Raw genomic sequence first — 22,804 nt, 5'->3', positions numbered from 1 at the left:
TCCAAGTAGAAACAAAAAAAAAATCATAGAAAATGCTTCTAAAGTGGAAAGAGAAATACAAAAAACTAAAGAAAAAAGATTTCATTGCATAGCCATTAAAATTTAAAAGAAGAATGGCCTCAATCCCCCATCCTGCAAGCTTGTCCTCCTTTCTCCAAGGTGGTATAACTACGATTCATAACTATGAAATATTTGACTCTCACACACACACATATATATATTTTCTATAAGTTGACTGATTCCCATGAGTAGTTATTTTATGTTGATGACCTTTCTTGTATATTTACCCACTATTGCTTATTTGTAAATTTATTTTAGAAGCTTATAAAGACATCTTATTAATTATGTATTTACCAAAGTAATGTATTGTGCCCATTGCATATTAGGGTAGTTTGGTCATAACAGAATGTGTTGTCGAGCGCATTGTTTTGTATTTGCTTTATATTCATTTACGTGATCTTCATAGAGCTCGTGCTATTCTCTTTTAAGTCATCTTTCTATTTTGGTTGTGCCATCTCTTTTAAGTCATCTTTCTATTTTGGTTGTACCCTCTGACATCTCTTGTTGTCTTCTATTAAGTCACTTCGTGTATTTTGGGAAGGCTTACAAGCATGCCTTTTCTTTATCTATTGTCAATACTTAGAATGCCCCAGCAAGGTTACCTTTTACAGAGGTTTTAGTCAGTGCAACAATGATAGAATTGTATGGCTTGATCTTCTTTTTCCATCTTTCCTTTTTGCTTTCTATGTATGGCTTATGTTCACACCATTCATAAATTTCTAGATTTGGAGGCTCTCATTTGTGAGGATCTTTATGGAGTCTCGAAAAATTGTTTATAAGTCGAATATCTTCTAATGGTTGGCTTCATATTTCTCCTACTATACTCCTTACAAATTGTTTACGTGGATTCCTTTTGTTTGATAGAATTGTGTTCATATTTTTGGGTCCAACGTCCATGCGGGACTACTTCAGACATCTGTGGGAAATAGAAAGGCAGAATCCAGAGAGAGAATGGTGGAATTAATAGGAAAAATGGAGAAAGAGCAGGAAGGTAGTTACTCCTACAAGATGTTGTAAATGGTGAGGGTGCTTGAGTAGGTCAAGAAAATGTTGGTATAGTGCAAGTGATCGGAAGAAATGGGCAAAATGCAGCAGCTGCTAATTTGTAAATGCAAGCAGCACGTTTCGATGCAAACATTGAGAAAATGTTTGACGGTGGAGATGCAGATGGTGTTGAGGATGTGCCTTTTGATGAACTTGTGGGAACACAAGTGTCTGTAGTTCACTTGGTTGAAAATGCATTAACAATGAGGTCATTATCCACTCATCCTTAAAATCATTTAAATTTTTTTACAGTACAACTTATTATAGCTATCATGCTTGCTTGCAGAGAAGTGGGATTAGTTCATACATGCTATTCAAATCATATAGAGGCTTTACACAGTGGAATGAAAAAAAGGTTGGTGACTCCTCAACCCAAACACTTCTTCTTACGAGTTATCCTCCAATTATGCAATCTAATGGAGGCATCTTATGTAAATAGCTATGAACTGTGCATCCAGGCAATGGAAGAGGGATGTTTACTAACCTTTAAAAATATTTCCTCTATTCTCGTGCAAACTCACAATACCATTAGGGAAAACACTAATTCAAATTTATCTCAGGGCAATCTATTTTGTTAATTTTAGAAGTTTTCCAGCAAAGTAATTAAGGTTGCAAGATAGTAATTGTGTGTGTGTCATACATGGAGACATTCGAGAGAAAGGGGGTCTTCATTTTGCTTGAATGTAAAATGATTATAAAATATTATCTGTTCTTCATTGAAGATATTAATTAATACAAAACAACGGTTGAGGTTCAAATGCAACTAGAATAGATTGTTGTTAATTTCATGAGAGAGAATAGAAATTTGTCAAAGTAGTATATTGTAGTAATCTAAGCAAACAAGAATGTGGCTGATCCGCATCAACACCTGTAATAACTAAATCTGAAATATAAAGCTGGTGCAAACCATAACATATCCATATTTATTCCCTAATTGCAGGTTTCAATTGCAAAGTCTAGATTAAAAGCATTGCTATCAAAGTTCTTCAATATCTTCTTCAGAACTAGAAGATGAAAACAAGAAATAGGATGCCAACCCCGATCAAGACTTTTTCCTAAATGAAAATCAAGAATCAATAGAAGAGAAATTTTGGACTTACTTTATTGCAATTCAAAATCTGCCAGGTTCTAGTTGATGGAATGAAACTCCATATAACACCCAAACAACACACATAGTTGCTGCTCTATTTACCAATCAACTGAGGATACCCAAAAATATTAAATGCAAACAAAGAGAATAGTTAGAGACGGAAGATATTTATTCTGACATATTATAATCATAAGCCCAGTCCCTTTCCATATCAGCAAGGCTACTCATATTCTCCATTTAGATGCATCCTAAGGTCACTAAGTTTAATGTCCATACATTTTTAGTTTTTCTCTTAGATGACTTTGATTTCCTTGGAACCAGTTATCTTGCTTGTGTTTTCTGTTTAATTAAACGTCTCTAGTTGCAGAGAAACAAAGACACAGAGCTCCTTAGTGGTAAATTGTTTTGCTTTTGTGGCACATTGTTGTTAATTCCAACAGTGGTTGGGTAAAGAGATAGTAGGAGATTCTATGCAGATATGATACTATAGCACCAAAGTGACCTGTGAGACCTACATCAAAACCAACAGGGTCTACGTCACTACCAATACTGGTGTAGATTATTAGAATATTGTCCATCAGTAGAGCCCAAACATTGCTAGGAGCGATCATTGCAATCTGACAAAGTGGCCATAGGAGATTGGAGAAGGGAATAGAGTCACATTTTCGGCTGTGCTATAGATGAAACCTCAAAGCTTATGTTTTAGCCACTAGTTGTGGGCAAAATTTACAGAGGCCTATGGTAAAACCTTAACTGCAAAGTGGGTGGAATTAGTAGAAGTGCAAGGTGGCTGAAGGGTTTTCAAAGTGTTTGCAGTAGTGATAAAAACTGGTGTATTTCTCTTCACATGTCAGGCCTTTTAAGCAAGCACATCTTTGATTTCATGTTCATCATGTCTCCTATAAATACTTTTAACTCTCTTTGGCTCTGAGAGTTGGGCTTGTGATCCAGATATATTCGCAAAGGTGTCAAAGTTGGTATCACGTGAGAGTTTTGTTCACGCTCATGTGGTTTTTTTAATATTGAATGATGTTTCAAGTGTAAGGATGCACATTATATAGTACGCTAGTCTTGAACTGAACTTGCATGCTAGAAGCCTTCATTCACAATAAAATATAAAGTCCAACCTAACCACTTTGTAAGGTTTCTTTTTTAAGAAAATTATGTGTAATCTTAGATGTAGTCTTGATCCTGATGTGTATTTCTTTGCAAATACAGTAACCTTAGATGTAATTTAATATAAAAATGGTCAATCATCTAGGGAAGATACTAGCTCCGTAGATTAACAGGCCCCAGTTCTTTTGTGGGTTTAGACAGGGCTTCCAATTTCTAAGTGTGTTAACTATAACATTCCAGCCATATTAGGAAGAATTGTAGATCTAAAAACGTATCAAGAGACATCTAACAATTTTACAAGTTCTTAGAGCAGCAGCAACAACATCGATTACAAGCTCAAATACGATAGATAAGGGAAAATTTGATGGTAATGTTGGTAAGGAGAAGGATACCTATCACATAATGACAAATGGTATAACAATTCTTTGTGGTATATTACAAATGAATTATCAGTGTGAAAAGAATTGAATAAATCCCTTCACTTGAATTTCTTTTTCCCTTGCCAACAGAGTGGCAAGGTCTGATCTGCTGAATCACATGCCAAATGTCTTCCAATGCCTTCTCTAACATGTATTAAACTTGCATTGTCACATTAGAAACAAGTAATATCAAAATGGCATGAGGTTAAAGTTGTGCCTAGTTTCTAAACACTTACTGCAGAGACAAGAGCATCATAAGCTTGTTTTATAAAGTATGCATATGAGCTGGTCAGTATCAAATATTATGCCTCCTAGCCTTCTTTCATCTCCATCTTTTGCAAGACGTTTGCTACCAAAGGTCATCTCTGCAGCTCCACATGGTAGTATTTTCTGAGAAGTAAAAGAAATATTTATTGCTCAAAGACTTTCTTAGAATAGAAAGGGTTCAAGAATTTCCACTTACATTAGATTAAGATATTACCATTAGGGGTGGCCTAACTAGAATCCAAGTAGTCAAGTTTGACCCTTTACCCTTGCTCCAAAATATTAATGACAATAAAATATCCGATGACAAAATATCTTAGTTACCGATTCGGGATACCACGAATCGGGACGAATCCACTATGCAAAACAAGAACCCTGCCCAGATTTGCATGAATCTAGGCACAAACACGGATCCGGAATGAACCTGAATCTAGATCCAGCCTCTAGGGCATGAATCTGGTAACTAAAAGTCATACTTCAAATTTAACGATCAAAGCGTTTCTCTCTCATGTTTGAGTTTGATGAGTTTTTCTCGTCTCTGTTCAGATTTCAAAAGAATGCCAAAGCTTGTAATTTAAATTTTATAGAAGCTAAAACAAGAAACATTTTGTCTCCATCAATTAAATGTACCAAAAGGATAGGCATGCACTTAGGCCTATCCGTTAGCTTCTTCAAGGGCATAGATGTTTTATGTGAACATCTTTACTTATAAGTTGAAAGCTAAACTTTGTGTTGTGATATACTACCTGTGAGTTGTACTATATGGAAATAAATACATTGTGCGTCATGAGCTAGAAAGAAACATTGTATGTTGAATTATTGCAATGGGACCAAAAATAGTGAAACTTGACTATAAAAAAGTGAAATGCTTAGTTTTTGCCAAAACTCTTATTCATTTTAGTAGTTCCAAAGCCTAAAAAATGAAGACCATCAATGCAAGAATGCACAAAGAAAATTAGTAATTTATAGATTAGGATGCACTTCACAAGAATTGTATTACCAAACTGAAATCAAATCAGTAATACTTGCCCTTCCAACCTTTTGCATTAGAAATAAAGGAATTGCAAATGACTAGAAGAGAAAAAAAAGGTACAAACAAAAATGTCATGCAACTCTGCGAAGAAATGCAAACATTTTGTAGTTAGGCAATCCGTAGCAAGATGTCATAAAGGTAATTCATAATGGGGAGGCTAACACTCATTGGTGCATGTTAATCAAATAAATAATATCTTCTACTATGTCCTGCCAGATCTTCTCCAACTCAGTGGACCTTTATTTTGCAAAAAATACCAAATCACTTCAAATTACAATTAACTTTTCAATTTCTACATATTCTTTTTGTAGTGAATTGTCTGAGCTAGTCTGTGCTTCTCTTTTTGGTAACCATGCATTGAAATAATTGTGAATCTTTGTGATAATCATGAATTTTAACTCTGTTGCTTCGAGTATCACAAAAATCCAAGCTTGATGATCATATTTGTTGTTATCTATGGTAAGAACCTTCAGTCAAATTATAATTATCATAGTTATAAATGGGCAATATAAAAAATATGAAGTTGTGAACTATGGCTTTCTCCTGGAGCTCATGTATGGAGTAGGTAGAAAGTAGGAGAAGAGATGATAGATTTGGATAAGTGATTGGTTAAAACAAGGGAAATTTTCAAAAAATGAAGAGTAACATCTCATGATAGGTGCAGAGGAGAAAAATAAACATATGACGGTGCGAATGTTTCCTCTCATGCCTAATACCGGTCAGACTGGAACCGAATATTGTAAAGAATTCGGAAGGTCTAAAGAAGCCAAAACTAATGGTCAAGATCATAGAGATTAAGGTCTAAATGACTAAGAAATCTAAGATGAAAAACTCAGCTCTGCTTACATAAAAGATTGTAGATACCATTTCACCAATCACCAATGAGCAAATAATAAAATTGAGATTACAAACACTTTGATAAATTATCTAAAATGTTATCTAGGACCAAATAAACTTAAGCCATGGGAATGTATTCCCACAAATAAGTAGTTACGAATAAAACCAAATTCACGCCAACACTGAATAGCCTAATTCAACTCCTATTTACTAACAACCAAGATCTCTCAACATGTAAAGCCAAAGGAATCAAAGCCAGAAAAATCTAACAAACTATAGTGTCCAAGAAAACTCGCAGAGTAAAAAATGGTTATACATCAGTGTTTTTTGAAATAATATTCCACTTGCAATGGATGATGAACTTTACAAATAAAGAGGTTCATTACCAATATTTTGATGAAGCTTTTGTATTTTGAGGATCATATTCAACTAAAGAATATCCAAACAAACTTATTTTGATCTTTCAATTCAAGAAAATGAGAAAGAGCAAGGTTCCTTATTCCAACTTACATGGATGGCATGCCAACCATAGGAACCCAGATCATGGACGAGGTGGGCACGTGATCATCACCAAAGAACATGTATCCCTCGTTTTTCGCTCCTCCAACAATACAGATACCAATGAAATTCTTGAATAGACCTTGTTTTTCCCATTGAGATGGAAGACTTGTTGTACCCCCGCTCAGACCCAAAACACCATCTGTAGAATGTGGCTATCTTAAAGACCTGGCTTGGTCATATCCACATTTGTACCACAAGAAAAATTGAAGTCATTGATACCCTAAACATCTTTTACATAACCTTTATTTTCTTGCAATCAAGTAAGTGAAGAAGGTCATATCCCCTCAAATGTGTTTTCTGGTTAGACTCATCATAAATTATGACAATAGACGAGTTTGGCGTTATATTCTCGATAATAGTTATGCTGAATTTGTAGCCATATGCAAAATTCGTGTCAAGATTCAGATGAAGTTGTACATTGTCAGTGTCCTATACATTTAATGTCTTTTTCTCATGGTATTTGAGGTTATTAGCTCCTCTAATTTATGATTTTTCTCAATTTGTTTGCACTCTTTTTGAAAAGGGTGAAAAGAAAAGGAAAATATAGAAGTAGGCCTGAGGACACTAGAATTGGTGAGCTTTACAATGAAACTGTCCCTAGTAAGAAATCGCATGGAAGACCCCCCATCAGCATATTTAATCTTGTAATCATATTGCTGATTAGAGCTCTAACAGTTATATATTCCACGGTTCACTGCCCGCACAGTTGTACAAAGGGGGTCATTGCATGGTACCAATAAGCGCTGATTTGGTTTGTATAATTGACAGAATGTCTGCAAAAAACCAAAGTAACCATTTGAATCAGAGACTAAAAACCATAAATAATATTTATGCCCACTATGGACTGCTACAAGACACCTAAGCATCCAAAGCCCCCAAAAGCACTAAACTAGCCATAGAATACATGCAACATTTCTATAATTGGGTACAAAAATAACATATGGGTTTCGATTGTCAATTACCTTGGCACAACTTCGGCAAAGGGCGTCACATTGAAGCCATGTTAAATCACTACTAGTGTCTACATCCAAAAAAATATTCCTTTGAGGGGTTACCAATACACACAACCACATAGTAAATCCTACAATTCAATTTGCATATTCATTAGCTTCCAATTTAAATTCTAGAATGAAAATTAAAATTTGTGGAATCATTCTTTTTGTTACCCATCTAGAAAAACATTGCCTTGCACATTGAATATGGTAGTCTTCGTTGCTGCCTGCAATCTCCCAGCTCTTTGGGTGTCATGTTCGACAGATGAGGAGACCTCGGATTGCTCATTCTTGGGATAAACTAGAAATATATTTGTTGCTACTAAAGACACAGAGATGTTTACGCCCAAGATTATCAATACAAAGGCACTCAAGAAAGGTTTCAGATACACCTATAGAGGAGAGCGGTCATTTTGCTCTTACCATTGTTGGTAGTAAATCTTTGGGCGACACCAATACTAATCTCCTTTTCCAACTGTTGTTGGCAAGAGATGACAATGCACCACAGAAACAGGATGGTGTTGTCAAGCAGTTATGTGGCTTTTGACCTCTGCAACCAGGGTGGTCATCTACAAGCAGCACTGTGGCAAGATTAGGCATGGACAACATAGGCGTCATGTTATGACCGCTATTTACTATGGGATTCTTGGACGGGAAATGTCCCGTCCAATTTGGAATCCCTGTTCAGGTGTTGAGTTGTCATGTGCGGCTTCGGAATAGTGCTCGAGACATGGATATAGGCACTGAGTTGCACCCACGGTGCATTTTGCCACACCATTGCTTCTGTGTGCAGTGGTGGCCACAAACCTGCTATGGCCTGGCCTCCTACTGTCATGCCTGCATGAGCTGCAATTGGCTTTTCCTTGGGAATTCTATTATTGCTCAATTCTCATGTTTCTGGTTCTCAATGCTATTACTACTTTCATTGCTTGCCTTAAAGGTTATTTATTTCATTCCTTGGGAATCCCTTCAATTTCTTGGGTTCAAGCGGCAGGTTTTTAGTTTTAAGATTACATTTCTTTGTAGGAGACTAACTATTGATTTTTCCAGCAATCTCAAGATCTTGCTCAGAGTGGCGATGGCTGTTTTCAAACTAGCACCTGTTGTTTACCTTTCATGCAGATTTCCAAATTTTTCAAAACATGACTTTCCTCCGGAAAATGCACTATATTCCATAGTCATTGCAATCTTTTATTTCAAAACACAATTTCACTATGCCAAGCGCCATAGTATGCTCTTGTCGATTTTCGGAACATGAAACATATTCCTCCTATTTGAAGGCATGCTGAGCCTTGTGCTTATGCTTCCTACAATGTTTGGTGTACATTTGAGCATGTTTTTGCAACTTTGTGTCTAAAATTATCCATGTCTCTTCAAATGTGTCTACCTAAGTGTATGTTATATCTATGTTGAGAAAACATATTTTCATGTTCAGGGGAGCCTGCCCATGAACGTGATTGTACATTTTTTACTTAATTTCTTGCTGACACCAAATCCAGTGCTCCCGGATCCATTATATTATATACTCTGCCAATTGTAGACATTCTCCACTCCATAATGTCACACAACCAGACATGGCCCTGCACATTCTCATGCCCAAGTAAATTTAAAAATTTCAATCACTTCTACACCAACCGATCTCTTTTCTTTTCTTTTTTGCCATAACAGGTTTCTTTGAAAGTTCCATCTAGGTGCTTGAGATTTGTTTTGAATCTCACTTGTGGATCCAATGTCGTTAAAAGTGGAAAATGAAGAATCATGCTATTAATGAAAGAACAGAAAAGAACATGTTGAGATGAAAAATGCACAACATAAGAACATGTTCAGATGAAAAATACATGATGAAAGAACATATTCAGATGAAAAATACATGTGAAAAACAATCATATTCACCTTCTAGTAAAGCTGAGGAACACATTAAGAAACTGTATGGTAAATTGCAGTTAGGAGAATTCCACAATCCAGGTAAATTGTATGGTAAATGTCAAGGAAAGCATTCTCAACTCACACTCCAGGGCTGTCGCTGCTTCCTTTCCTAAACATTGTCGGATTTCAAAAATTTTTGTCCAATAAAGTTTAACGTGAGGCTTTGAATCTGTCTGACGGAAACTGAATATTATAGAATCCGTCAAGTAACGGGGTTCATTGTACTCTGTTTTTAGTGATTTCACAATACACCATTATGGAGCCCGCAAAGCCCACTAGAAGTCCAAATCATCGTAATTTTTAATACCGATGATGAATCAAAAAAAATTATTAAAATCAAGGAGCAATGGCGATTGTTAGCACACGATTTCAATCACACCTTTCAAATAGGAAGGGATGCAAGGTAACTTAGCTATTTGGGTAAGTGCACAAAGTTGTGGTGCCAAAAAGGGTATAAGTGGACACTTTTTTTTTTGAAATCAGCAAGTTCTGGACTTCAACAAGAATTTGAAGATAGTTACGCTCAAAATTTTAAGATATGACAAAAATAAAAGTCGTAGTCTTTTGAATCTAGTTTCTAAACTACTAATTTTTTTTCAAAATGGTTTAGTTTTAGGTCCTCAAAAAAGGGGGCCACAGAAAGTGGTACTGTTTATTCCAAAAAAACATAACATAGTACAAAGTGTGGCCCCCCTAAAATTTTAACTTTTTATTTGAAATTCTTTAATCGCTCCAATCAAAAGTTACCTAACACTATGTAGTTTATCCCAGATTTTTCAGGTAATTTTATAATGTGTATTTTTTTTTTAATGAATTTTTTAATTAGACCCATCCCAAAAACGTGAAATATCTATGTGCTCCCCCTAGAAATGATTGAAAACTAATCTAAAATCAAAACTTCTTTTTTTCAAAGTGTGTAGAATGGAGTCTAGTTTCTAAAAAATTAAGTTGTTACAAAATTCGATGAATGAGCTAAAATCTACAGCCCAATTAGTACATGGTGGTTTTTGACAAAAAATGAACATACATTCAAAAGAAATTATAGATGAAAGACTTAAAATAGTTCAAATTAAAAATAAATTATATGGTTAGATAGCTAACATAGAGACCTATAATGTTATGTAACCTGATCTTATCGATACCCAACCACGAAGAATCTTGAAGGGGAGCACACAAGAAAAATCAATCATTTTTTGTATATTTGCTAGAAAACACGTCTCAGACCTGTTTATAAACTCCAAACCTTTGGGTTGGATCTCCAAGGCAAAACCAAGCGTTAGGCTTGGTTTTAATGCAAAGCTTTGAATAGCGCGTGCGCCCTATAACGCGCACGCGCTATTAAAACGCTATTGAATTCGAGGTAGTGCGCACGCGCTATTGTGCGCACGCATTATTGAGACCTAAATTGCAAACCAAAACCAAGAGAGAGCTAGGGGGGTGGGCCGAGGGAATGGCTATTTGTGTGTGTGAGAGAGATAGAGAGAAAGTAGGGGATGGGAGAGGGGAGAGAGGAAGTGAGAAAGAGTAGGGGTGGCAGAGAGAGTCTAGGATGGGAGATAGAGGAAATGTGAGAGAGTAGGGGTGGCAAAGAGAGTACAAGATGCAAGAGAGAGGAAGTGTGAGAGAGAGAGTAGAGGTGGCAAAGAGAGAGTACGGGATGGGGGAGAGAGATTGAAAGTAGGGGATGGGAGAGAGAGGAAGTGTGAGAGAGAGTACAAGTTGGGAGAGAGAGATTGAGAGTAGGGGATGGGGGAGAGAGAGAGTAGGCGGTGGGAGACAGAGTGGGAGAGGAAGAGCGAGAGAGAGGAGGATGGGAGTGCATGTGTGTGAAAGAGAGAGAGTAGGGAATGGGAGAGGGGGAAGATAGAGTAGCTTGAGAGAGAGTAGGGGATGGAAGAGAGAGTAGGCGATGGGAGAGGGAGTGGGAGAGGGAGAGAGAGAGGGGGGATGGAAATGTGTGTAAGAGAGAAAGAGAGAGAGAGAGTGAAAATGTGAGAGAGGGTAGGGGGTAGCAGAGAAAGAGTAGAGAGGGAGAGAGTGAGAGTGAGAGAGTGAGAGAGAGTGAGATAGAGTGAGAGTAGGCAGTGGGAGAGGGAGAGCGAGTGAGAGAAAAAGTAGAGGATGGGAGAGGAGAGAGGGGGGATGGGTGTGTGTGAAAGAGAGAGAGTAGGGGATGGGATAGAAAGAGAGTAGGCAATGGCAGAGGGAGTGGGAGAGGGAGAGAGAGGGTGGATGGAAGAGAAAGAGATTAGGCAATGGCAGAGGGAGTGGGAGAGGGAGAGAGAGGGGGGATGGAAGTGTGTGTAAGAGAGAAAGTAGGGCATGGGAGAGAGTGTGAGAGTGTGAGAGAGAGTAGGGGTGGCAAAGAGAGAGAGTGAGAGTAGGGGATGGGAGAGAGAGGGAGAGAGTGAGAGAGAGAGAGAGAGATAGTAGGTGATGGGAGAGGGAGTGGGAGGGAGAGAGAGAGGGGGAATGGAAGTGTGTAAGAGAGATAGAGTTGGGGATGGGAGAGAGTAGGCAATGGGAGAGGGAGTGAGAGAGAGAGAGAGAGGGGGGGAGGGGGATGGGAATGTGTATAAGAGAGATAGAGTAGGGGATGGGAGAGAGTGTGAGAGTTTGAGAGAGAGTAGGGGGTGGTAGAGAGAGCTTGTACAAGATGGGGGTGAGAGAGAGAGAGAGAGAGAGAGTAGGGGATGGGAGAGAGTGTGAGAGAGAGAGTAGGGGATGGAAGAGAGAGAGTGAGAGTAGGGGATGAGAGAGAGAAAGTAAAGAGGGAAAGAGAGTACTTGAGAGAGAGAGATAGTAGGTGGTGCAAGAGGGAGAGAGAGGGGGGATGAGAGTGTGTGTGACAAATCTAGAGAGTAGGGGATGGGAGAGGAGAGAGAGAGGGGGGGATGGGAGTGTGTGTCTATGAAAGAGAGAGAGTAGGGGATGGGAGAGGGGAGAGAGAGTGTAGGGGATGGGGGAGAGAAAGTAGGCAGTGGGAGAGGGAGTGGGAGAGGGAGAGAGAGAGAGGGGGAATGGGAATGTGTGTAAGAGAGACAGAGTAGGGGATGGGAGAGAGTGTGAGAGTGTGAGAGAGAGTAGGTGGTGGCAGAGAGAGCTCGTACGAGATGGGAGAGAGAGAGTGAGATTAGGGGATGGGAGTGTGAGAGAGAGTAGGGGATGGGAGAGAGAGAGAGTGAGAGTAAGGGATGGGATGGGAGAGAGAGAGAGAGAGTAGAGAGGGAGAGAGAGAACTTGAGAGAGAGAGATCTAGTAGGCGATAGGAGAGGGAGAGGGAGAGAGATAGGGGGGATGGGAGTGTGCGTGATAGATGTAGAGAGTAGGGGATGGGAGAGAAGAGAGTGGGGGGATAAGAGTGTGTGTGTCTATGAAAGAGAGAGAGTAGGGGATGGGAGAGAGTGTGAGAGTGTGTGAGAGAGTAAGGGGTGGCAAAGAGAGAGTATGAGATGGGAGAGACAGAGTGAAAGGATGGGAGAGAGTGAGAGAGAGAGTAGGGGGCGGCAGAGAGAGAGAGAGAGTATGGGATGGGAGAGACAGAGTGAAAGGATGGGAGAGAGTGTGAGAGAGAGTAGGGGATGGGAGAGAGTGTGAGAGAGAGTTGGGAATGGGAGAGAGAGAGAGAGAGAGAGAGTAAGAGTAGGGGATGGGAGAGAGAGAGTAGAGAGGGAGAGAGAGAAATTGAGAGAGAGAGAGAGATAGTAGGTGACCTGGGAGAGGGAGTGGGAGAGGAGGAGAGAGAGGGATGGGAGTGCGTGTGACAAATCTAGAGAGTAGGGGATGGGAGAGAAGAGAGAGGGGGGATGGGAGTGTGAGTGTGAGTGTGTGTGTGTGAAAGAGAGAGAGTAGGGGATAGGAGAGAGTGTGAGAGAGAGTAGGGGGTGGCAAAGAGAGAGTACGAGATGGGAGAGATAGAGTGAAAGGATGGGAAAGAGTGTGAGAGAGAGTAGGTGGCAGAGAGAGAGAGAGTACGAGATGAGAGAGATAGAGTGAAAGGATGAGAGAGAGTGTTAGAGAGAGTAGGGGATGGGAGAGAGAGAGAGAGTGGAGAGGGAGAGAGAGAGAGAGATAGTAGGTGGTGGGAGAGGGAGTGGGAGAGGAGGAGAGAGAGGGATGGGAGTGTGTGTGAGTGATCTAGAGAGTAAGGGATGGGAGAGGGGAGCGAGAGAGGGGGATGGGAGTGTGTATCTGCAAAAGAGAGAGTTTAGGGGATGGGAGAGGGGAGAGAGAGAATGGCCCAAGAGAGAGAGAGAGAGAGAGAGAGTAGCGGATGGGAGAGAGGGGTGGATTGGAGTGTGTGTAAGAGAGAGTAGGGGATGGGAGAGAGTGTGAGAGAGAGTAGGAGGTGGCAGAGAGAGAGAATGGGATGGGGGAGAGAGAGAGAGAGTGAGAGTAGGGGATGGGAGAGAGTGTGAGAGATAGAGTAGGGGATGGGAGAGAGTGTGAGAGAGTAGGGAGAGGGAGATAGAGAGAGGGGGATAGGAGTGCATGTGACAAATCTAGAGAGTAGGGGATGGGAGAGAAGAGAGAGGGGGGATGGAAGTGTGTGTGTGTGTGTTTATGAAAGAGAGAGAGTAGGGGATGGGAGAGAGTGTGAGAGTGTGAGAGAGAGAGTAGGGGGTGGCAAAGAGAGAGTACGAGATGGGAGAGACAGAGTGAAAGGATGGGAAAGAGTGTGAGAGAGAGTAGGAGGTGGCAGAGAGAGAGAGTATGAGATGAGAGAGATAGAGTGAAAGGATGAGAGAGAGTGTGAGAGAGAGTTGGGGATGGGAGAGAGTGTGAGAGAGAGTTGGGGATTGGAGAGAGAGAGAGAGTAAGAGTAGGGGATGGGAGAGAGAGTAGAGAGGGAGAGAGAGATAGTAGGTGGTGGGAGAGGGGAGAGAGAGAGAGAGAGCAGCCCAAGAGAGAGAGAGAGAGTAGCGGATGGGAGAGAGGGGTGGATGGGAGTGTGTGTAAGAGAGAGTAGGGGATGGGAGAGAGTGTGAGAGAGAGTAGGAGGTGGCAGAGAGAGAATGGGATGGGAGAGAGAGAGAGAGAGAGAGAGAGAGAGAGAGAGTAGGGGATGGGAGAGAGTGTGTGAGAGAGAGTAGGGGATGGGAGAGAGAGAGTAGAGAGTAGGGGATGGGAGAGGAGAGAGAGAGGGGGATGGGAGTGTGTATCTATAAAAGAGAGAGTTTAGGGGATGGGAGAGAGAGAGTAGCAGATGTGAGAGTGTGAGAGAGAGTAGGGAGATGGGGGAGAGAGAGAGAGAGAGTAAGAAGTGGGAGAGGGAGGATGGGAGTGTGTGTGAGAGATCTAAAGAGTAGGGGATGGGAGAGGAGAGAGGGTGAGAGAGATAGAGAGAGTAGGCGGTGGGAGAGGGAGAGCGAGAGAGAGTAAAGGATGGGAGAGGGGAGAGAGAGAGAGTGTAGGGGATGGGAGAGGGGAGAGAGAGTAGGAAGAGAGAGAGAGTAGGGAGAGAGAGAGAGAGTAGGGAGGGTGGAGAGTGATGTTTTCTCACATAGTGCGTACGCACTATGTAAAATCACCTAAAAAAGGTCAAAAAGCAACTTTGGGGCCCGTTTCATTCATTCTCTACTTTTGTTCTGTTCTGCACTCTGTTATCCCGATAGAAATTGTGGGTTTCAACACAGCAAACACTCTTTCAAGGTGGCAAACACTATTTCAAGCTAACAAACACTATTTCAAGGTGGCAAACACTTTTGGAAGCTAGCAAACACCAAATTCAATCATTGGATAAACGATTTGAAGATTTTTTGAATATTCCTTGTATAAAAAAGGTTAGTGCAATCTATTTTAAATATTGTTTGTTGATATATAGATACAAATTTGATTATAATTTGACATGTTGTTTAATATATAGTGAATTCATTGAAATTTGTATGTTTCAATGAAATGTTATTTCGAAATGGTTAGAAATTTGACAAGTCGTTATATATATATATATTGTGTATTCATTCAAATAATTATAATTTTTATATGTATTTGAATAATTTGTAATTTACACATTTTAAGTAATTCAAATGTTTGAATAATTTGACATGTAGAAATCATCATCATGCCAAGGAAGAAACCAAAAAATCAAACAAATGAAGATAAGGAGAGAGATTTGGCAATTAAAAGAGATAAAATGAAATTACTATGTGAGCAAAGAAAATTGCAAAGCAATAATGAAGAATTGACTTTCAAAGAGGATCAAGAACCACCGGTACCAAGAAACAAAGAGGAAGAATTGGAAAGACAAAGAGAATGAATGAGACTGTTACGCTCAGGAAGACAATTGAATTGTGAAGCTACACCATCTTCTAATGTTGGAGTCATATCGTCTGCTACACCATCTTCCAATGTTGAAGTCATATCGTCCTCTCATGTTGAAGAGACATCGATTTGTAGATCCAACGATATACACACTCCATCATGTCATGTTGAAGGCACAACATCAATACATCAAGTAGGTGATATTCCATCTTTTGCATCTTATTTCCAAGGCACATCATCTTCAGTTCAAAGTGCGCAATACACTCAACCTTATGTTGATGTTCAAAATGTTGAGAGAATTGAAGAGATTATAACACCTTCTAGAATTCGTTTTAGAAGACCAAAATATTTGATTGATATTGATAGTAACATTTTGAAATCAATGCCTGACAAGATTAGCAAGCGTACTTGTCAAAGAAAAGTTAATCGTATGTGGAGATTATTTTTTGATGAATTAAATATTACAGGTCAATGCCGATTATTTTTTGAAATGATGAGGAATTTAAAATTTAGGCCTATCATGAAGATTCTTGGGCTAAGAACGATGGATGATTCAAATGAAAAAAACATTGTAAAGAATCTAATGAATGCTTATGACAAAGTGGGTTCACACACCAAAGATAGTAATATCTCAAGATGAGTACTTACATCGACAATAGTAAGTAGCCAAATGAAGAAAGCTCGACTCATGAGAAAGACAAGAAAAACATTAAAAATTGGTAGAGGTACTCTAAGGAGAGCCATGCTCAGGCGTGAGAGATTGGAAGATCCAACAAAAAATGAGTTATGGACATTTAGCGGTAGACTACCGCGGAAGGATAAAGAAATTAGTGAAGCCTTGAAATAATTGATCAAAATTTTTTGGAAAAATAACACACGTGTTTCCCCTAATCAAAGAGATGTTGTAAGAAGGAGGATTGGTAGCCAAAATCGCGAGCCACATGCAAAACATTTTTTGGACACAACTTAGACACAATTTTTTGCAAAATTTATTGGTATGTATCCTCAAATTCGAATAAGTCAAAGATTTTTTGAGATGGGTAAATCTTTTTATGTGAAGATAAATCACACACCCACAACTTCTTGTTGTAGGATACATATTGAATTTTCTAACCATTTTGACGTTTTTAGGCATGTATGCGTAATTTTGCATTCTCAGTTTGTTTTGCAAGATTGTGACATAAATGAGCCACCAAGATCTTCAAGGGAATTCATATCCAACATTTTATGTGAAATAAGGGACGGCCAACAATTTTACAAGACATCATGCTTGGATGGTACGTGCTTATTTTGTGGTTCTTTGCAACTTTTATCAACTTGTCAAAATATGGATAGTACACATGCAATTGGAAATGAAATAGTAGATTACGGAAAATTTAAGATAGTGACATATGCTCTAAAACATGGAAAACATGGTAAAAGATGTGATTTAGTCATTGAAAAGATTCCAGTGTATGAGTTCATGAAGATTTTTCGTGAAAACATTATTTACGAGTATGCAATGCATACCCATAGAGCTCGATAGTTGGATTTGCAATTCAAGTTATGCAAGGATACGTTTCCACTGGATACCATTGTTTCAGTTGTAGATTTCGCAGAGAACTACACACTACAACCACAAAATGAGGTGCAAGCAAAGTATTATACTTCTCAACAGGTTTCCATATTTGTTCACATAACATTCATGCATTCACCTACAAGTACAGAGGATGACAGGAAGATTTTGAGGAAGTACCATTTTTACATCAGCGATGATCAATCACATTCTACGGAGTTCGTACATGGTTGTTTTCAACTATTTTATGGAGATTTGGCTAGCAGGGGCATCACATATCATCAGCACATTATTTGGTCAGACAATTGTGCATCTCAATTCAAGAATGCACGGATGTTCTATTGGTTGAGCAAGATGCACAAGTTGTGTAGAATTCAATACATGTGGAATTTCACAGAGGCTGGTCATGGAAAGGGAGAGCACGATGGTGCAGGTGCATGCATCAAAAGAGCCTTAGCTCATGAAGAACTAAAGTACAAAGATGGAGCAATATTGACAGATGCAAAATCCATCATCCAGTGGTGTAACGCTACAATGGGTCCAGGTAAGGAAGGTGAGTTTCTGGTTCGTAGATTTTTTTGGTTGATAGATAATACTAACATTGCACCATATCAGGATTGTTGCACACTAATAGGATCCAGTGAGTTGCACTCTTTTAGAAGCTCTGATGCAGGTTCATGGAGTATCCACACACAAAAAATGGCATGCTATTGTCCATCATGTGCAGAGAAAAATTGGGATGACTGTGAGTCGACTGAATGGGTGGACAAATGGGATATACGGGTTTTGGACCCAATTGACACCTATCGTCCCCCACAAGCACTAGAAATGGTACAGATGGAATCGTCTATTGACTTTGACCGCTTGTCTGATCTAGTGCAACCTGGTAATATATATATTTATATATCTTTGTAATTTCAATATGTAACTTTATAACTTTTACGCAAGTATTTTCTGAATTAATGACCGCATTTTGTACATTTGTCACTGCAGGCCATGTTTTTGCTGTTATTGCACCTGAAGACAATGAAGAAGGGACAGATTATTATTTGTGTCATTGTGTTCAAGCCAAACAAAAATTGGATCACTCGGTTATAGATGGTGAAGGTTTAGAGTACCATGTCGGTGTGGTGGTTGTAACCGGCACATGGTTTAGACGATATTCTATGAAGAACCCTAACTTGTGGTTATTCGAGGATTGGCAAACAGAGAGGAAGATTCTTCATTATTCAAATCTTGTTGTCGCATCAAATGTCCACTTGATAAAATATGGTGGAAAACCACATAATAAGAATCTTTGGAAAGTTCGCGAGTCAGATCACGAGGCAATACTTGAGATATTAAAATGTCGAGCAGATCCAGTTGGCTCATTAGATTGAATACAGAGAGAGGGAGAGAGAGAAAGAGTGATCAACTGGATCCAAATACATTGTTGCAACCTCTTCCCCAAGACTGTCCACATGACTAAGGTGGACCGTATTGTTATGATGCGTAAGTGATGAGATTTAGTTTAAATCATAGATTTTATGTTTTGATTTGTTTAGAATCTAGATTTTATGTTTTGATGTCTCCAATTTTTTTTAAGCTAGAACAATATTTTTCATATTTTCTTATTGTGACGATATTTTTCTTTCATTGCATGTTCTCTTGGATGACAGGAGGGAGAGAAGAAAAATAAGTAGATTTCCAAACAACCAGCCACCCTTCTTCATGTAATTTATTCATTTAAGGTAAAAGTCTCATTTCCTTTGTTTGGCTTTGGTATTTGGTTATTTAAAGTCATTATTCTAGTTGGATCTTCATATGTTTGAATTTGGGATTGTTTAGTGTCTATTTGTTATGATTATACTGAATTATTAATTCTATGATGTTTCTATTATTTAATTATTTAAAATAAATTTAAATTTTTTTAATAAAATTATTATTTTTTATTTCTATCTATTTTTTATGATTATTTCTATTATTTAAAATAAATTAATTCTATAATATCTCTATGATGAACTATTTATATTTCTAAACTTTACATATTTTAAATTAGATATCTCCCAACTTAATTTACCAAAAAAATTAATTAAAATTTTAGGTATGCTAGTAGTACACCATGACCAACAATCAAACTATTATAATAATACAAATACATTTAAATAGTAATGTAAGAATGGTTTAGTTCACATAAAAAATAAGTCTATCTTAGATATTCTAAATACATCACAAAACTTTATCGCTTCAAAAAAATTGGAATTTCTCCCATCTACTTGAGTTCCCATCAATTGTCCATAAAACTGGGAAAGGGAATAGGTGCTATGCTCCCAATCCCAACATCCTCCTGTCCACTACTAGGAGATGTGTGTAATGTAGGATTCAACTCCATCAACTTAGTCATTTTTTTCACTAGTTGATTGGGACTCTCACCATTTGTTGCCAACTATGGTGACAATGCTTGAGGTTACACTTATTAAGTAAGAATATTTCCTAATCTAGGGATTAGAGCATTGAACATATCAGAATGTGATTTATGCTATGAGAGAAGAGGTATGTTGGGCATTAGCCTCAAATATTTCTTCATGTAAAGGTATATCAGAATATTTCCTTCATGTAAAGTGCATTAGCCTCAAATAACTTCTTAGTCTCTCTTATTCCTTAGAATTTTGTATCCTTTTCTTTGGTAGCTATAGGAATCTACTGGGTAAACCACTATGTTGTTTTCTGTCTAGTGGCATGTAACGTATAAAATCAACATCTCCATCATAGTCATTTTGGGCCTGGGTATCAAAAAATTGTTAACTATTTATTTCATCATGGTTGCCACCATTTGCAAAGCATTAGATGACGTCCTTGGGGTCAACATGTGGTGGGGATGGAATTAAAAGGGAAACATTTTCATCCCCACAAGTATTTGGTTACCCAAGGTTTGTGACAACCTCCTACAACCAATCTGGTTGTGAATCTTGCATTAGCAAGCTTAATCTAATATCAATGTTTGTTGTATGCTCAAGGTTTTATCTCCTATAATAGTCCACTGGCTGGTTCAGGTTTTTTGGTTGGGTATTTTTAGGTGCAATTGTACCTAGTCCCTTCATATTTTGTCCATAACTCCTCAACAAAGTGTTAATTGGTTCATCTAATAAGCCATTGATTTTTAGGAAGGATTCAATAGTGATTTCCTCCCCCTCGCTTTACAACTCATCAATATTTGCATCATCTACAGTAGTTGTTTCTTCTGATCCACTACTTGTGGGTTGTGGTTTAGATCCCTATTTTCCATCCTCATCAACAATGAAGCACTTTCTTGGGCCTATATCATTCACTAAAACCTCCCTATTCAAAGACCATATCCCTATCCTATGGAAACCACTCATTATATTATCGGGTGTAAGTGCCAAATTGGAGGCTTTGCTGGATAACATTCCTAACTCCTCACGACTAATATTGATTTGAGGGTTCCTAGCCAACCACACATTCCAAATATGTTTTAAGTAAGATTTTAATGGTGAGAAAAAACTAACATCCAATGATTGACACCTATAGATGGTATACGCTACAAGTGACACACAATCTATGCCCAACTTCTTTGCTTTATCAATTATTTTCCATGTCATATGGATTCCATGATCATCAAATACTAGAAGACACCTTTTTGAGAGAAACACCCCACATGGAATTGTTCTTACAAAGTGGTCTAGCCAATTCAAGAATAATTATTTCATCATCCATCCATGTACTTGGATTTCCATGCAGGCCTTGAGATCATAATTAAAAATGTAGTTTTTTATATGTCTCTTAGCCTTGAACAAATAAAAATTGGAATTCTCTAACCAACAGTAATGTAAGGAGACCCACCCTGCTAGTTTAGGCCACTATGCCCAAACTAACCAATGACTTCTTTTGATCCTATAGGGTTTCTTCCTGACCCTATTCCCAAGAGGATATCTCCCAACTATCCCCTTCCCTAGGATCTATGCACACCAATTGACTATGTCAACTTCAATCACCCCAATATTCAAATGAAGGCATTTTCTCTCTACTAGGAAAAATTGGGCACAAACCCCAATGCAATATCTAGGGTTATTATATGGTCCTCAACTTGATATTTCCAAACTCTCCTAATCATCACAAGACTCCACTCACCAACCCAAATCATAGATGTCCTTTTCTTTCTTACTTGACCTACTAGGTCTAGAGCCCCAATTAGGCCAAAATTTTCAAACTCACTAGGTGCTCTTGCACCATTCTCCCCATGTGACAAAGAACTCATGGTGGATAAATCTAAAGGAATTTCGTAGGAATACCTTTCTTTCCAAAATCACTCTCATCTATCCATGTTACTTCAGATTTTGGTTGATCCTTCCATTTGATAAGATGCTCCATATAGGTGTCATGACAAGTCTTCTTCTTGATTCTTGAATCCATAACCTTTTCAGCTTTTGGCTGAGATTATAATGGGATAGTGACTTCTTCAACCTTTGATTTTGTTTGTCCTTCTATGAATGTAGGCCCTTTATATTGAACTTAGTCCTTGACATTAAAGATAAGGTAAATTTCCAAGTTTGGTGGGAGTTCTATTTTGTCGGCATTAGAACCATAATTTGCAAGTACCTTACAAGGTCCTATCCTATGCATTTGTAGCTTGGTTGGAACACCCTATGCAAGTACCGAAACTCGTCCTTGGCATCATATCATGGCCTCAACACCTTGGATCATCTCAAAAAATCTCATCTAACATGTTCCAACTCTTTGCACACTCGCAGCAACTCATCTCTTACACTTTCTCAATTTTGCCTCTTCTAGGCTTGTTCCAACTAGCCCTTGCCAGTCACTAATTTGTTGTTTTCTCCAAAATTTTCCATAGAACTTCCTAAAATATTGGGTGATTAAAATACCCTTTTCCTCACTCTAAAATATACTCCAAAACCAACTACACTTGTTTTGTAAAATGTCACTCAAAACTGGCTATTTCAGTCTGCCAACTAGGCCTAGTTTGAGGCCATTTACAAAGAAACTCACAATCCCTTGACTTTTTGAACTCCCATGACCCAAAAAAGTCTTAAGAAACGACTCAAATGCAAGGGTTCTTCTATTTTTTTGGTCTCATGATCAACTTTAATGTGGTTTTTACAAAACCCTCCTTTCTAGCCCCTTTACCCTAGGGCTTTCTAGAACTCTTACTTTGCAACGTCTCTAGAACCCCAAAATGGTTCAAACACCTTCAATTTGGTTATATTAGATTACTTCAAACATAAAATGCAACTCTTGTTTGGAGAAAACACTAAATCCACCTTGGGAGCAATCACATACCCCTTTTTATGCACTCAAATTTTAGGGAAAACTATGCAAATACTTCTTAAATGGTTTCAACACTCAACTTTTGAGATGGAAATGGTTATTATAGACTCAAACCAACAAGAAAAATCCCAAACTTGAGATTTCTCAACACTCAACAATCAAATTTCAAAACTATTACCAGCAGTTACTACTAGAACAATTTCTAGTTTTAACGGTCAAACTCCCAAACCATACAAAGGACCCCCCGTTGTTTTTGCATTTTTAAACACTCTTTTTGGAGACCTACAATAACCTCTCTCACTTTTTGGAGATAACACTCCGTTTTCATTTTACGACGCCATCTCGGGTGATGCTGAAACTTGC

At 38.5% G+C, this 22,804-nt stretch overlaps 1 pseudogene; it reads right to left on the bottom strand.

Annotated features, from left to right (window-relative positions):
* Positions 1–3,725: 3,725 nt before the first annotated feature.
* LOC149574775 (aspartyl protease APCB1-like) lies at positions 3,726–8,034 on the bottom strand (annotated as a pseudogene).
* Positions 8,035–22,804: the final 14,770 nt, after the last annotated feature.

This window comes from Cupressus sempervirens, chromosome 2, assembly GCF_028749045.1.
Source record: "Cupressus sempervirens isolate cs-2001-9-10 chromosome 2, ASM2874904v1, whole genome shotgun sequence".
In the NCBI taxonomy this organism is placed as follows: Eukaryota; Viridiplantae; Streptophyta; class Pinopsida; order Cupressales; family Cupressaceae; genus Cupressus; species Cupressus sempervirens.
The sequence above is the reverse complement of the archived record's forward strand: the minus strand, read 5'-3'. Positions and strand labels throughout refer to the sequence as shown.